At 46.3% G+C, this 15,519-nt stretch overlaps 1 long non-coding RNA gene across 1 annotated transcript in view; it reads right to left on the bottom strand.

The window, feature by feature from the left end:
- Nucleotides 1-7,272: 7,272 nt before the first annotated feature.
- The window catches only part of LOC123597691, a 54,753-nt gene continuing 46,506 nt past the window's right edge, over nucleotides 7,273-15,519 (bottom strand). The window contains exons 4-5 of the long non-coding RNA XR_006712215.1: nucleotides 14,933-15,022; nucleotides 7,273-8,675 (exon numbers count right to left, since the gene is read on the bottom strand). This is a non-coding gene — a long non-coding RNA (uncharacterized LOC123597691). The remainder of the gene's footprint in view (nucleotides 8,676-14,932; nucleotides 15,023-15,519) is intronic.

Here is a 15,519-nt window from a genome sequence, read left to right as displayed (position 1 = left end):
AGTGAAGGGGTTATAAAGGAATGGCACATAGTAGGTGCTCCAGAGCCGCTGTGTCCACAGCCTCTCCATTCAGTTCAGTCGTGTGAACGGGTCAGAATTCACGATCCATTCAAAATACCAGCCCAGTACCCAAGGGAGCCATAAACACAGGGAACAAACCAGGGATCAAGTGCAGAGAGGAGGCAACAGGACTCCACCGATGGGACAGGATGGGCCTTTCGACCCCGCGGGCTGCAGCCAGTGCAGCCCTTTCTGGCTGCTGCGAGCGGAGAGGCGAGCTTTGTGTTCCTTTGTAGTAACTACCCTCAGTTTAGGATGAGGGTCATTCTCTCCCGCAGTCTTATTACAAAACTCTTACTCCTTTTCCTCACTTCATGGTCCTGTTGCTATTATCTACGTAATTTTATAAAAATCAGAATCTACCCCAATCCTTGTTTTCAGAAGTAGATGAGGCATGAGTGGCGATGAGGGCGGGAAGCACAGGTAAAGGGAGGCAGTCCACGGAGGGTATAGACAGAACCGAGGCACGGCCCTGCACACCGGCCACACTCCCCGCGTCCTTCCAAGGCTCAGCTGTCCCCCCTCTGAGAGCTTCCCTGCCCCCACCCCAAACCTGCAGCTACACCAGTCCTTCCTCCTCTCTTCTCGCTCTCCTCACTTGCCTGTAATGACCTGCTTCCACATCTGGTTGCTAGTCTGTGAGGTCCTCTGTCTTGTTCATCTCTCGGGCCCAGCCCAGGACCTGATGGGGGCAGGAGAGATGGGGGAGGGGGGGATGAGAAGCTTCCCCAGGGTGAACCGCTGGAGCTGGGTCTTCCAATAATTTCCTGGGCCAGGCGAGGTACCCAAGAATAAGAATGACTAACCATAAAAATGTCTACGTAAGTGGTCTCTTGCAGTGACAGGCACGTGCTGGGCACTCCAGAAGTGACAGCCATACTTAGAGCAGGAAAACACTGGCGCCACCCGGAGGACATTATGTGAGGGCAAAACCACACAGAGGACAACTATGCAGCTCTTTAAAAATAAATAGACCTCAGGCTCCTGGCTGGCTCAGTTGGAAGAGGAAGAGTGTTCAACTCTTGATCTCGGGGCTGTGGGTTCGAGCCCCATATTGGGTGTAGAGATTAGTTAAAAAAAAAATAAACTTGAGGGCACCTGGGTGGCTCAGTGGGTTAAGCGTCTGACTTTGGCTCGGCTCATGATCTCACAGTTTGTGGATTCAGGCCCCACATTGGGCTCTCTGCTGTCAGCGCAGAGCCTGCTTTGGCTCTTCTGTCTCCCTCTCTCTCTACCCCTCCCCCGCTCGTGCTCTCTGTCACTCTCTCGTCTCAAAATTAGACACGAATGGGAACTGCGTCCCTTGGATGGCGTGAGGTGCCCAGATAGGGGTACAGCTGACCAGAATTCAGACATCACAGTTCCGAGTGGGAGCTTTTTCTGTGCTCTCTCAAGGCCTCCCAAGGGGGAGGGGTGTGGTGAGTAGAAAGGACTTGGGTCTTCGAGGCAGACATGGTTTGGGACCTTGATGCCCACCTTGAGGCACCCTACAGACTCAAATCCTCCAGGAGAGGGAGGCCACACTGCCTACCCTGAGGACATTTGTGAAAATTGGTGACAAAGTACAGAAATGGCCAAAGACATCCCCAAGTGAGAGTGGGACTTGAGCCATGGCGTTCGTTGGTGAGGTGGTATCTTTACGAAGGGGAGGGAGTTACAGATGGGGACAAGGGTAGCTAGAGATTTGGACTCTGGCCTTCAGGGCTCATGGCCTGATACATCTCAGAGAGGGAAATCTATACCCAATCCAGGTAAGAAAAAGTGAGAGAGGGTAGCAGTTAAAAACCCAGGTCTGGAGTCAGTCCCTGATGCAGATTCCAGTTTCCAGCTTCCTCACCTCTGATTGTGTGACCTCTTTGGGCCTCAGGGTCATCATCATTAAAACAGGGAGGATCAGGGGTGCCTGGGTGGCTCAGTCAGTTAAGCGTCCGACTTCAGCTCAGGTCACGATCTCGCGGTCCGTGAGTTCGAGCCCCGCGTTGGGCTCTGGGCTGATGGCTCAGAGCCTGGAGCCTGCTTCCGATTCTGTGTCTCCCTCTCTCTCTGCCCCTCCCCCATTCATGCTCTGTCTCTCTCTGTCTCAAAAATAAATAAACATTAAAAAAAAAAAACAGGGAGGATTGTAATCCCTACTTCTCAGACTTGTCATGACGATTAAATAAAGTAATGCATGTCAATTGCCCTAGTACAGTGCCTGGCAGAGTTAGGGGTAACAAGGCAGAGGGGCATAAGCCCTTTTTACCTGAGAGAAAAGGATCTAGAGTGCCTAATGGACCTCAGGCTATGGCTAGGAGAAGAGGCTGTGGGGAGGAGGAGGTGTGGCTTTGGCAACCCCACTGTGGAGTAGTGCAGAGGGCAAAGTCAGACAGATGGGAGCAGAATGCCAGCATCACGACTTCCTCGTTGCATAACTTGAAACAAATCACTGCCCTTCTCTAGCCTCAGAAAAATGAACTGTTGTGCCTGGTCACCCAAGGCTCTCTCCCTTCACCTGCTTCTTCCCCAGCACCTGTTCCTGGCCATCGTCTCGCGGGGCAAAGGGGCACAGGCCTTGGAGTCTCAAAGGCTTACCTTTTGATCCCAGAGCATCACCTGTCACCCGGGTGACTTTGAGGAAATCACTGCTTTGAACAGAATCTTTGCTTCCGTGTCTGGGATCGAGGAGACCCCCCCCCCCCACAACAAGGTTGGCAGGACTAACAACTGACACATTATATGTGAACGCGCCTCACTCAGTACTTTGAGTAAATATTCATTGTGACCGAATCTTCAGTCTTTTTCTGGGGGGGACGCCTACATCTTACAAGTCACTTTAAGAAGAACTTGATTTGGGACACCTGGATGGCTTAGTCGGTTAAGCGTCCAGCTTCGGCTCAAGTCACGATCTCGCCGTTCGTGAGTTCGAGCCCCGCGTTGAACTCTGTGCTGACATCTCAGAGCCTGGAGCCTGCTTCGGATTCTGTGTCTCCCCCTCTCTCTGCCCCTCCCCCTGCTCACGCTGTCTCTCCCTGTCTCTCAAAAATAAATACACGTCAAAAAATGTTTTTAAAAGAAGAACTCGATCTTACTTTCCTTACGCAAATGATCACCTTGAAACTACACATTGGAAGAACATGCACCCTGAGCCCAGCAGACCCAGTCTGGGTCTTGGCTCTAGCTCTGTAGGTTCAGGCAAGTGCCCCATCTCCTCGAGCCCCAGCTGTCTTAGCTATAGACGGGCACTGATAATACCTACTTCACGGGCTCTCATGGGACGATAATGCCAATAATAATCATTATTATAGTTATAACAACAACAACACACACAGAGAGGGGCAGTACCCGGCCTCATAACCACCCGTTGCAGTGGGACAGCTCTGGAGAGACAGATACCTAGGCAATCACTAGAAAGCACCTCGCAGACCACCACCTGAAAGCACCACCATCACCTGTCCTGCAGCTGTTACTGGGGGGGAAAGAGGGAACAGCCTCGAGGCCACACACCTGAAATGGGGTTCCTGGGTAACTAACTCTGCACAGCGGCTGCCTCTTGAGGCACGGTCTGGATTTCAGCAGGAGGGAGCCGAGGATGAGATACCTCAGGACAAGGAAGCAGACCAGGCATCCATCCGGCATGCCAAGCTGGAGTCACAGGGTAACGTGGACCCCTACCTCTGGGTGGGAATGAGTGCTGGGCACCTCGGCTTGGTTCCAGCTTAGTCAGTTTCATTTATGAATTTAGACTCTTGAAAAACCCAAAGCCAAAAGAGAGAACCAGCCCTTGTCAAGCGCCTGCGATGTGCCAGGGGCTTCTGTTACCGCATCTTCATCCGTGAAATGGGTATGATAATAAAATACTGGCAAACTCCCCGGGTTGATGGAGGATCAAGTGAGAGCCATGGGATCACTTAGCCTGGGTCTGTACTCTAGAAGCCCTTGAGAGACGGTAGCCTGTATTGTCATAAAGCATAGGATAATTGGGAGGAGGTTCCTGAGCTAGAGACCACAAGAGGGGGTGGGGGAGCTTCAGAGAAGGATGATGGACTCGGCTGGGGAAGACATGTACATCCGTATACAGCCTCAGCTCTGAGAAGAGGGCCGCATGGGACATGTGTTTCTGGGAGTCCGTGGCGCAGAGACCCTGGGGGTCTAAGTAGGTATTGTCAGTGCCTCTATATAGCTAGGACGGCTGAGGCTCGGGGAGATGAGGCACTTGCCCGAATCCACAGAGCTAGAGCCAGGACCCCGAAGTGGGCCTGCTGGGCTCAGTGCACGTGTTCCTTCGATGTGTAGTTTCAAGGTGATCATTTGCTTGAGGAGAGTAAGCTCAAGACTAAGACCCTGGGGGTGATGTGGAGGAAGATGTGGAGAGGGCAGAGAGCCAAAGGGGGTGCTGAAGGACGCCAGCACATTAAGGGGAGCAGAGTAGGGTCAGACTGCAAAGGATTCTGGGAAAAACAGCCAGAGAGCTAAGAAAGGGGGGCTCATGAAAGCAGGAGAAGAGAGTGTGAAAGAAGGAGGAACTGGGAACTAGTTCAGGCAGCACACAGCCCGGTCAAGAAAGCAAAGGCTTCAAAGCCTGTGCTGCACTATTCCCTTTCTCAGACCAGCGCAAGCCCCAAAGCAAGGCAATGGCTGTCCCTGGTGTGTGTCCCCAGCCCCCAGCAAGGGCAAGGCCAGCCTCTGAGGCTCACATATGGACTCCTAGTCCATCAGGGGCCCCAGGAGAAGAGCCCAGAGGCCATCGAGAGGTTATGCTGCCGAAGCGGGGTGGATCACGTCCCTCTGCAGTGAGGCCCGGACAAGTCTCTTCCTCACCCTTGAGAAGAGGATAATAGCCAAACTTTACCTCAGGGTCGTGTAAGAACCGGAGGATGCCATTTGCAGGATACAAGTGCACAGACACACGCAACGGAAGTGAGCGCTCTTACTATTTTAATATAAAAACGTCCAGCTGTGATGATGATCGTGCATCGAGAAAAAGTTAAATTCATGTCAATCATTCTCTTTTGGGGGACACGGGAACGGGTGCAATACATGTAGAAAGATTCACGACAGAAGTCACATCTGTGTTATTTGCAAAGACGGTCGGTCTTGGTGATGAGGTGCTCCCCAGGCATGACTGCCAAGACCCCTCCAGCCCCATCGTCCTGTGCTCTCACCAGAGAGAGTGGTCATCTGTGGACGATCACTCCTCTCAGAAGACCGTAGGGAGCTAAGAAGGCTCAACTGGCTGGGGAAAGGGGACAAAGCCACGCAGAGCATTGTTGAGTAACCCGGCAAGGTCCAGTTTGGAAGCGTAAAACTCAGTGGTTCTTAAAATGACTTGTAAATATTCGGCCACAGTTAACATTTACAGAAAGTACCCAGCCAGGCTCATTCACATATATCGTCTCTGTTGTTACTCTCGTCAACCTTGCGAGGAAGGGGAGGTTCTCCCCCATCCCAAACAGGGAAGTGAAGATTCAAATACAGTGATTTGCTCGAAGTCACACAGATGTGACAGATGTGTTTTTAAGTGTAAAAACACACAGATGACAGATGACGGCTCTGGAACTGGAAGACAAGGCTGTGGTCAGGAAGGAGAAGTCAGCTGGATTCAAGGATTGGGGGAAGAAGCAGATGGAGGGAGGGAGCCTCGAGTGAGATGGTGTCCGGGTTTTACTCTGATACGTCCTGGTGGAGCAGAAACACACACAGGGAGGGGCCGGCACCTGACCTCAAGCCCCCACTGTGTGAGACGGCTATGGAGAGACAGAGCAGATAGCTGAGCAGATGGAGGCATTTTCCTTTAGCAGATCTCCACCTGCATGCACTGTCAACACTTGCATTCGCTGCAAACACCTGCATACGCTGTAAGCACCTGCATATGCTGCCATCACCTGTCCTTAACAATAAGGAAGGGGACAGGATTGAGGGCTGCCTGTCTGGAACTGAGCCCCACTGGTATCCAGGAGCGACCAGCCCACGAGCTGCGGGAATCCACAAGCCCCGAATGTGAGGAAGAGGTGAGATCTCTCTGAGCCTCCATTTCCCCAATTGGGAAACGTCATGGGGCTTTCCTAAGAAATACATAAGAGAACATAGAACACCCAGAGAAGTCCTCATATTTGTCAGATGAGGATTCTGGGGCCTGGAGGAGAGGAGTGACTTATCCACAGTCACGTGTGGTGTGAGCTGGTAATAGAACCCAGACGGGGTCCCGGACCTCCCGACAGCCAGATGCCCTCACTCTGAGGGATCAGTTTATTCTTTCCTCCTGAATCAGAGTGATGTGTTAGCCACAATACCCAAGCCAGCTCCGACCACATTAATAGAGCTAGAGTCCAGAAGTGCATCACATATGTCCAACACCATAGCCACAAGTCACATGTGGTTACTGAGTACTTGAAACATGGCTCATCCCAAATAGGATGTGCTGTAAGGGTAAAAACACATCTGATACAGTATGAAAAGAAAAAAAGTTTGAGATTTGTCATTAATGATTTTTATATTGATTATATGTTGAAATGATACTACTTCGGATGTATTAGGTTATATTCAATATGGTTTGAAATTAATGTTGCCGATTTTTTTCTTATTTTTATAAATAAAGGGCTTTTATAAATAAAATATTTAAAGATACACACAGGGCTAACTTTATATTGCTATCGGACAGGGCGGGTCTCAAAGGGAAGGGTAGGGCAGGGAGGAGCATATCCAGACAGAACGAGGAAACTGGGAAAGGGACCCACAAGGAGGTCACAGCATTGCACACCTCCAGGGGCACCGCTGACATCGCGGTCAACTGGGGCTGCATCCCGCGACCCCATGACCCATGTCACGGAAGGGACCCAGGTTCCACTTGGAGAGAGGATGTGGAGAGAGGCGTGGCCGCTGTCTCCAAAGAGCAGAGGACAGTCCTGGGGCCCAGGGAGTAGACGTGTTCTGGGTGGCTCAAAGATGAGAACAGGGGCCTGAGGGAGAGCTCCAGGGAGGCCAACCCCCACTCAAGGCTGGGCCCGCACTGTGGCTCCCTCTTCCGGGGGCACAGAGGGTGGACGGAGCCTGGCAGATCTGCCTGAGGAGGGGCAGCATGCGAGGAAGATTACCTGCAGCGAATAGGTCCTCCCACCTGGAGCCTCGCGCTTCCTCTGGCCTGGGCGGCTGGCCCAGGGGGTCAGGACTGAGGGGTTCCCTCAGGTTCTGGCCTGATGATAGTAGCACTACAACACCTACTTACTGAGCATCTATTATGCACCAGGAGACTTTATTGTTACTCTTCCTCCCACCCACTCTGATGAGGTGGTCACTACTTCCTCCACCGGCCAGGTAGGGAAACTGAGGCTCAGAGAGGGGCGGACCAGGCTCTTTGCCCAAGGTTACACAGCCGGGATGCGCTGGGATTTGAACGCAGGCTGGCTGATACCAGTGCCCACCGCGTGGGGTGGCCTCCTCGGGAGCCGGAGGGGCAAGGGCCGGCTGGAGCCCTGGGGACTGGCTTGTTCTTCATGGGAAGCCGGGGCCCCACTGGGCTCTCCAATTAGCGGGAGCAGAGAAATCAGAGGCAGCAACAAGATCTGCTAATGAGCTGCCACATTAAACAATGAGTCACACTTCCATACGGTGCCGCTCCAGCCCTAACCCGGAACAAACAAGCTGTGAGAAACAGTTTACAAAACAGCGAGGTGTGACTGTCTCCCTGCTGCCGCCCGCCGCTGCCACCACCACGGCACTGCAGCCACCAGAGCGCCTGCCGCCCACGGGCAGACACGGGCACAGAGGCCGGCCTGGCGGGGCGCGGAGCCAGCCCGGGCTGCCAGCTCCGGAGAGCCACCGCCTCCGGGATGACCCCACGTTGCCGCTTCCACCGCCACTCTAGCCGTCTCCGGGGACGCGGGGGCTCTGGCAGGTGGTCACTCAGTGACCGAGGGCGAGGGACTCACTCTCTCTGAGTCTCAGTTCCCTTGTCTGTATTGCAGGGATTATAATACTACCTAGCTCGTTTTTTGGTTGTGATGACTCACTGTGATGGTCACGTAAAGTGCCTCCCACAGTGCCTGGCACACAGTAGGCATGCAGAAAATCCTGGTCCCTTCCTCCGCTTCTCCCTGTAGAGGATCCAGCTCACTGCCAGTCTTGTGGGCGGTCCCATTCACGGTGACCGCTTTCCTTTTCCTGTCCCCTATTACACTTACTCGTGCCCCTGGCCTACCCCTCTGTCCAGGGAGAGGAACTGTCCTCCTCGTTTCCATACTTCCAGGCCCGGCACAGGGAGGCAGCACGGTGAAGGGCGGAGAGCAACAGGCTTTGGGGATAGCTCACGCCTCTTGCCATTATTAGCGGTGGGATCCCGGGCAGTAAGAACCATTTCTTGAACCCAGACGACGTGTCAAGCGCTTCAGGTGCATCATCTCATTTCATTCCATGAGTTACTATCCCATCTCACGGATGAGGAACTCGATTCTCAGCGCAGAGAAGCGGCATGGTGTGACGGGCTTTGCGATGAGTCATCTCGGCTCAGCTGGACTACATTTCCCAGAATGCTCTTTCCGACACGGTTCTGGTTAGAACCTCCTTAGTGGTTCGGCTTCTCTAACTGAACCTTGACTGATGCACAGGGCGAGGAGTTCACAGGGAGTGAGCGAGTGATGGAGCTGGAATTCAAAATGAGTCTGCTTGTCACTCGGCTCTAGATTTGTCAACTATTCTGCCCGGATAATAATAACGCATACTTACATAGTAGCTATATGCCAGTTATATATTAACTCATTTAATCATCATAACAGTCCCATAAGGTAATTTTTATTATTATCATCCCACTGATACAAGTGAGGAAAATGAAGCACAGAGAGGCTAGACAATTTGTCCAAGGTCTCACAACTAAAAATGGGGAATCTGAGAGTCAAACAATCCATCTTTTTACGTGTTACATTATTCTGCCTCCCAACTCTTCTGTAACGCCTTCTTTAAGCCTCAATTTTCCTCATCTGTAAAATGGGTTAGTCATATCTAATATTTAAGATCATAGTCATAGCTAAATATTAAAATGTAGCTATAGCACTTTTGGAAAGAGCAAGCAACAGGGAGTCAATTTACCCTCTGTTCTGAGCAACTGAAAACCCACAGAAAATATACAAAACAACAGTTTTCAGACATTGAACATCAGGCAGCACAAAATAGCAAGCCCTGAGAGAGGAGAAACTAATGAGGTGAGCCCTACGATTGCCAGCTTCTGCCTGGGGAGAGTTTCCAGGCTGCAGCACAGGGAGCGGGGTCCCAGCTGTCTCTGCATTAGGAAGATAGAGCAAGGAGTCTGGGGAGGCCAAAGCAACTAGAGTTCACCGGGCAGAGAACTGCACAGAAGAGAGCCTTGCAGAGAGAGAGAGAGCTTCAAAAATCTACAGAGAGTTCCCCTCAAGCCTTCAACTGAATATTGAACAGCACTTGTATGTGAGGAAACTATCAGAATTGGAGGAAAGAACATCCCAAAGGAGCAGAGGAAACAGTTTGCAAAGTACACACAAGACCATTCGGTTTGTATCCCTGCCAATCAGAGTGAAAAATCTCGTAAGTCATGGGGCATCTAATTGATTCCTTAGAAGGCTATTGCTTCAGGAGTGGGAAAAAAGGTAATGGTCCTGCCTAAGGACCTAAGTTGAAACGCAAGTCTCAACAGAATCAAACTCTTTTTCAAGTATCAAGTAAGTTGACTGCATCCTAGAACAAAGCTCAAGGATATTTATAGGAACATTAAAATGGCCAGCACACATGGTAAAATTCACAATGTCTGGAATCCAACCTAAAACTAGCATACGTGAAAAAAAAAAAAAAAAAAAAAAGGCAGGAAAATGCAATCCTTGATAAGGAGAAGTTTATCAATAGAAACAGACCCCAAAATAACACAGAAGATAGAATTAGCATATAAAGATATTAAAACAATAGAACTATATTCCATATGCTCAGGAAGCTAAAGTAACGACTGATCACATTACGTGGATACTGGGATGGGTGTGGGGAGGGAGGAAGGCCAAATTTAAGTTCTAGAGATGAAAAATACAGTGTCTGAGATGAAGAATACACGGATAAGGATTAATAACAGATTTGATAGCACAGAAGAAAGGATTAGTACATTTGAAGACATAGCAATAGAAAGATCCCAAATGAAATATATAGAGAAAAAAAAATTTTTTTTAAACGTGGACAGATCATCAATGAGCTGTGGGACAACTCTAAGAGGCCTAGTATATTTGTAACTGGGGTCCCCAAAAGAGGAGGGGAGCAGAAATATTTTGAAGAAATAATAGTCAAAATTTTCAAATTTGATAAAAACTAAACCAGGGGATCAAAAATCTCACAGAACATCAAGTATAGGAAACATGAATAAAACTTCACAAAGGCAAGTTTATTATTATAACTTTGTAATAGCAAAATTGCTTAAAACCAGTGATGAGGAGAAAATCCGAAAACAGCCAGAGAAAAAGAGACAGATTACATACAAAGAAATGAAGATAAGAATGACAGCAGGCTTCTCATCAGAAACAATTCAAGTCAGAAGACAGTGGTAAAACATCTTTAAAGTATGGAATGTAAAAATAAAACAAAAAGCCCCCATCAATCTAGAATTCTGTACCCACTGAAAATGTATTTCAAAACAAAGGTGAAATAAGACTTCTTCCAAGATTAAAAAAAAAGCTGAAATAATAATTATTATCAAAACTGCATTGTAAGAAATGCTACAGGAAGTCCTTGAGACCAAAGGAAAAATACCAGATAGAAACCTGGATCTACACAAAACAAGGAAGGCCTCCAGAAATGATAACTATGCGGCAAAATATCAAATACTTTTTTTCTTATTTAAAAATATATTTAAAAGATAATTTAGGGGCGCCTGGGTGGCTCAGTTGGCTGAGCGTCCAACTTCCGCTCAGGTCACGATCTCGCAGTTTGTGGGTTCGAGCCCCACGTCGGGCTCTGGGCTGATGGCTCAGAGCCTGGAGCCTGTTTCGGATTCTGTGTCTCCCTCTCTCTCTGACCCTCCCCCATTCATGCATTATCTCTCTCTGTCTCAAAAATAAATAACGTTAAAAAAATTTTTTAAATAAAAAAAAGATAATTTATTGGTTAAAGCAAAAACACATAACGAGTATTCTCGGTTCATAACACATATAGAAGTAAAATGTGTGACAACAATAGCATAAAGGCTGGGGGAAATGAAAGTACATACTCTTATGGGATTCTTATTCCATACATGAAGTGGTATAGTTTTTGAAGAGAGATTGGGATAAATTAAAGATGTATACTATAAACCCCAAAGTAACCATTAAGAAATATATATATATATATATATATATATATATATATATATATATATTTATTAAAATATATTAAACAATAAAGGGCCAATTAAACAATTAAAACAATAAAGGACATAAAATGATATTTAAAAAAACACAATCAGAAAAATAGGGAAAAAGGGAATGAGGAACACATGGGACAAAGAGAAAATAAATAGCAAGGTAGATTTAAACCCATTCATATTAATAATCACATTAACTGTGAATGGTCAAAAAAACATAATTAGAAGGCCAAGATTGTCAGACTGTTTATCCAAAGCAAGATCTGATTACATGTTGCCTATAAGAAACTTACTTTATTTTATTATTATTATTTTTATTTTTATTTTAGAGAGAAAGAGAGTGTGAGTTGGAAAGAGGACAGAGGCAGAGAGAGAAAGGATCTCAAGCAGGCTCCACACTCAGCATGAAGTCCAATGCTAGGCTTAATCCCACAGCCCGAGAATCATGACCTGAGGTAAAATCAAGAGTTGGACACTCAACTGACTGAGCCACCCAGCCTCCCCAAGAAACTACTTTAAGTATAAATTTAAATTCTGTCAACAACTGATAGAATTTCAAGGATAGATGAGAACATCTACAATTATAGATGGGGATACTTCAATATTCCTTTCTTAGTAATCAACAGAATAAACAGGCAGAAAATCAGCAAGAATATAGTAGGCATAAACACTGTCAATCAACTTGGCCTAATTGACGTTTATAAAACACTTCACCCAACAACAGTAGAGTATACTTTATTAAAATGCGCACAAAACATTTACCAAACTAGACCACAAAACAAGTTTTAATAAATTTAGTATTAGACAAAGTATGTTCTCTGACTATAATAGAATTAAATTAGAAATCAATAATAAAAAGAGATCTATAAAATCCCCTAAATATGTGGAAACTCATTAACATACTTCTAAATATCCCATGGGCCAAAGAAGAAATCATAAAGAACATTAGAAAGTATTTTGAACTGGGGTGCCTGGGTGGCTCAGTTGGTTAAGTATCCGACTTCAGCTCAGGTCATGATCTCACAGTTCGTGGGTTTGAGCCCTGCATCGGGCTCTGTGCTGACAGCTCAGAGCCTGGAGCCTGCTTTAGATTCTGTGTCTCCCTCTCTCTCTGCCTATCCCCTGCTCATGCTCTGTCTCTCTCTGTCTCTCAAAAATAAATAAATGTTAAAAAAAAAAAAAAGTGTAAGACCTTTCTCTAAAAAAAAAAGTATTTTCAACTGCATGAAAATGAAAATACAATATATCAGAATTTGTGAAATGACACTAAGAAACATACTTAGGAAAAAGTTTATAGGACTAAACACCTGAATTAGAAAACAAGAAAGGTCTCAAATCAGTGTCATCAGCTTCTACCTTAAGAACTAGAAAAAGAAGAGTAAATTAAGCCCAAGCCAGCAGAAAAGAAGAAATAACAAACATCAGAGCATAAATCACTGATATAAAAAACAGAAAAATCATAGAGAAAATCAATGCAATCAAAAATTCTTGTTTTTAGAAGATCAAATGACTGTTGGAAAAACACCAAATGGGGGGCACCTGGGTAGCTCAGTCGGCTAAGCACCTGACTTCAGCTCAGGTTCATGAGTTCAAGCCCCACGTTGGGCTCTGTGCTGACAGTTCAGAGCCTGGAGCCTGCTTCAGATTGTGTGTCTCCCTCTCTCTCTCTGCCCCTCCCCCACTCGTGGTCTCTGTCGCTCAAAAATAAATAAACATTAAAAAAAATTTTTTTGGAAAAAAAGGAAAAACACCAAATAAGTAAGATGCAACAGAGCACCAGCTGATTTATTACATCTTGGATATTATTTACTGCGTGATATTAGATTATCCAGGCCTCAGTTTCTTGTATAAAATAGAGATAATAGTACCCACCTTGCACATTTATATATCACTAGTGAGAATGAAAAATGTAAGAACCTTCTAGCCACATCTGTCAATACTGATCAAATTTTAAATGCATTTACCCTTTTGCCCAGCAGTTGCAGTTCTGGGACTCTATTTATATCAACAGTTCTTTCAAGTTATAATTCTGATACCACACAATTCACCCATTTAACCTGTAAAATATAATGACTTTGGTTTATTCACAGAGTGGTACAACCTATTTTAAAAGATTTCCACCCCCCCACCCCCCCCCCCCGGAAGAAACTCCACACCTATTAGCAATCCCTGTAATTTCCTACCAATTGCCTCAGCCCCAGACAACAACGAATCTAATTTCTCTCTCCACGGATTTGCTTATTCTGGAAATTTCATATAAATGGAATTCATACAAATGTCATCCTTTGTGGCTGGCTTCCTTCACTTAGCATAATGCTTTCAAGTTTCATCTATACTGTAGCATGGATCAGTACGTCATTGTTTTTATTGCTTAATAATATTCCATTATCTGGATATACCACATGTTTACCCATTCACCGGTTGATGAATCCAACATTTGGATTGTTTCTATTTTCGCCTATTATGAATAATGCTGCTATGAACATGCACGTACAAGTTTTTGCGTGGACACATGTTTTCATTTCTCTTGGATATCTACCTAGGAGTAGACTTTCTGAGTCAAAGGATAACTCCATGTTTAACATTTCGAACAACTTCCAAACTGTTTTCCAAAGAGGTTGCACCATTATGCATTCCCACCAACAAGGTATTAGAGTTCCAATTTCTCCACAGTCTCACCAACTACTATGGACAGAATGTTTTCATGCGTCCCAAATTCATATGCGGAAGCCCTAACCCTCAGTGCAGCTATGTCTGGAGATGGGGCCCGTGAGGAGGTGAAAGCTTAAATGAAGTCCTAATGGTGGAACTCTAATCTGATCGCTGCCCTTATAAGAAGAAGAGACAGCAGGGGCGCCTGGGTGGCACAGTCGGTTAAGCGTCCGACTTCAGCCAGGTCACGATCCCGCGGTCTGTGAGTTCGAGCCCCGCGTCGGGCTCTGGGCTGATGGCTCAGAGCCTGGAGCCTGTTTCCGATTCTGTGTCTCCCTCTCTCTCTGCCCCTCCCCTGTTCATGCTCTGTCTCTCTCTGTCCCAAAAATAAATAAATGTTGAAAAACAAAATTAAAAAAGAAGAAGAGACAGCAGAGCTCACTCTCCTTTCTCTGAACGTGCACAAAGAGTCCATCGAGCACACAGTGACATGGCAGCCATTTACAACCAGAAAGTGAAGTCTCACAAGAAACCAATTGGCCAACACCTTAATCCTGGACTTCTTGGCCTTTAGAGCTATGAGAAATAAATTTCTGTTGTTTAAACCAACCAGTCTGTGGTATTTTTGTCACAGTAACCTGAGTAGGCTAAGACACCAACACTTGTTATTGTCTGTCTTTTTGAGTATTGCCATCCTCGTGGATGTGGTATCTCATTGTGGTTTAGATTTGGGTTTCCCTAATGGCTAACAATGGTGACTATCTTTTCATGCGCTTATCAGCCATTCGTGTATCTTCTTTAGAGGAATGTATATTCAAATACCTTGCCCAGTTTTTTCAATTGGCTTATCATTTTATTATTAAGCCCACATATATTCTTATACTCATGTAAAACGATACCTACACAGCCTATTGGTTGCAACAGATTGGAAATAACCCTGGTGTTCATCATCAGGAACTGTGTAGTTCATTCCCACGTTGGAATATTATGCAGCTATAAAAAAGAAAGAGAAGGGTCATGGGGTACTTTATAGAAAGCATACCAGAATATATTGGTAAAGGAAAACAAACAAGGTGTAGAACTATATATAATACTATATAATATAGTATATGTGGGTATAGTATTCTTTCTTTGACGAAATAGGGAGAGGGGCATCTGGGTGGCTCAGTCAGTTTAGTGTCTGACTCTTGATTTCAGCTCAGGTCATGATCCCATGGTTTGTGGGATCGAGCCCCACATCGGGCTCCTTGCTGACAGTGCAGAGCCTGCTTGAGGTTTTCTCTTTCTCTCACTCTCTCTCTCTCTCTCTGCCCCTCCCCCACCCACTTGTGCTTGCTCTGTCTCTCTCTCTCTCTCTAAAATAAATAAATAAATAAATAAATAAATAAATAAACAAACAAACATCAGGAAAAAATGTGGTGTGCCTAAAATCCAGACTTTCAGATCCAAAGGCCACTGCTTTAAAAAAAGAGAGAGACAATAATACACAC

This window comes from Leopardus geoffroyi, chromosome C1 (genome assembly GCF_018350155.1).
Source record: "Leopardus geoffroyi isolate Oge1 chromosome C1, O.geoffroyi_Oge1_pat1.0, whole genome shotgun sequence".
Classification (NCBI taxonomy): domain Eukaryota; kingdom Metazoa; phylum Chordata; class Mammalia; order Carnivora; family Felidae; genus Leopardus; species Leopardus geoffroyi.
Note: the sequence above shows the minus strand (reverse complement) of the source record. Positions and strands in the feature narration are given on the sequence as shown.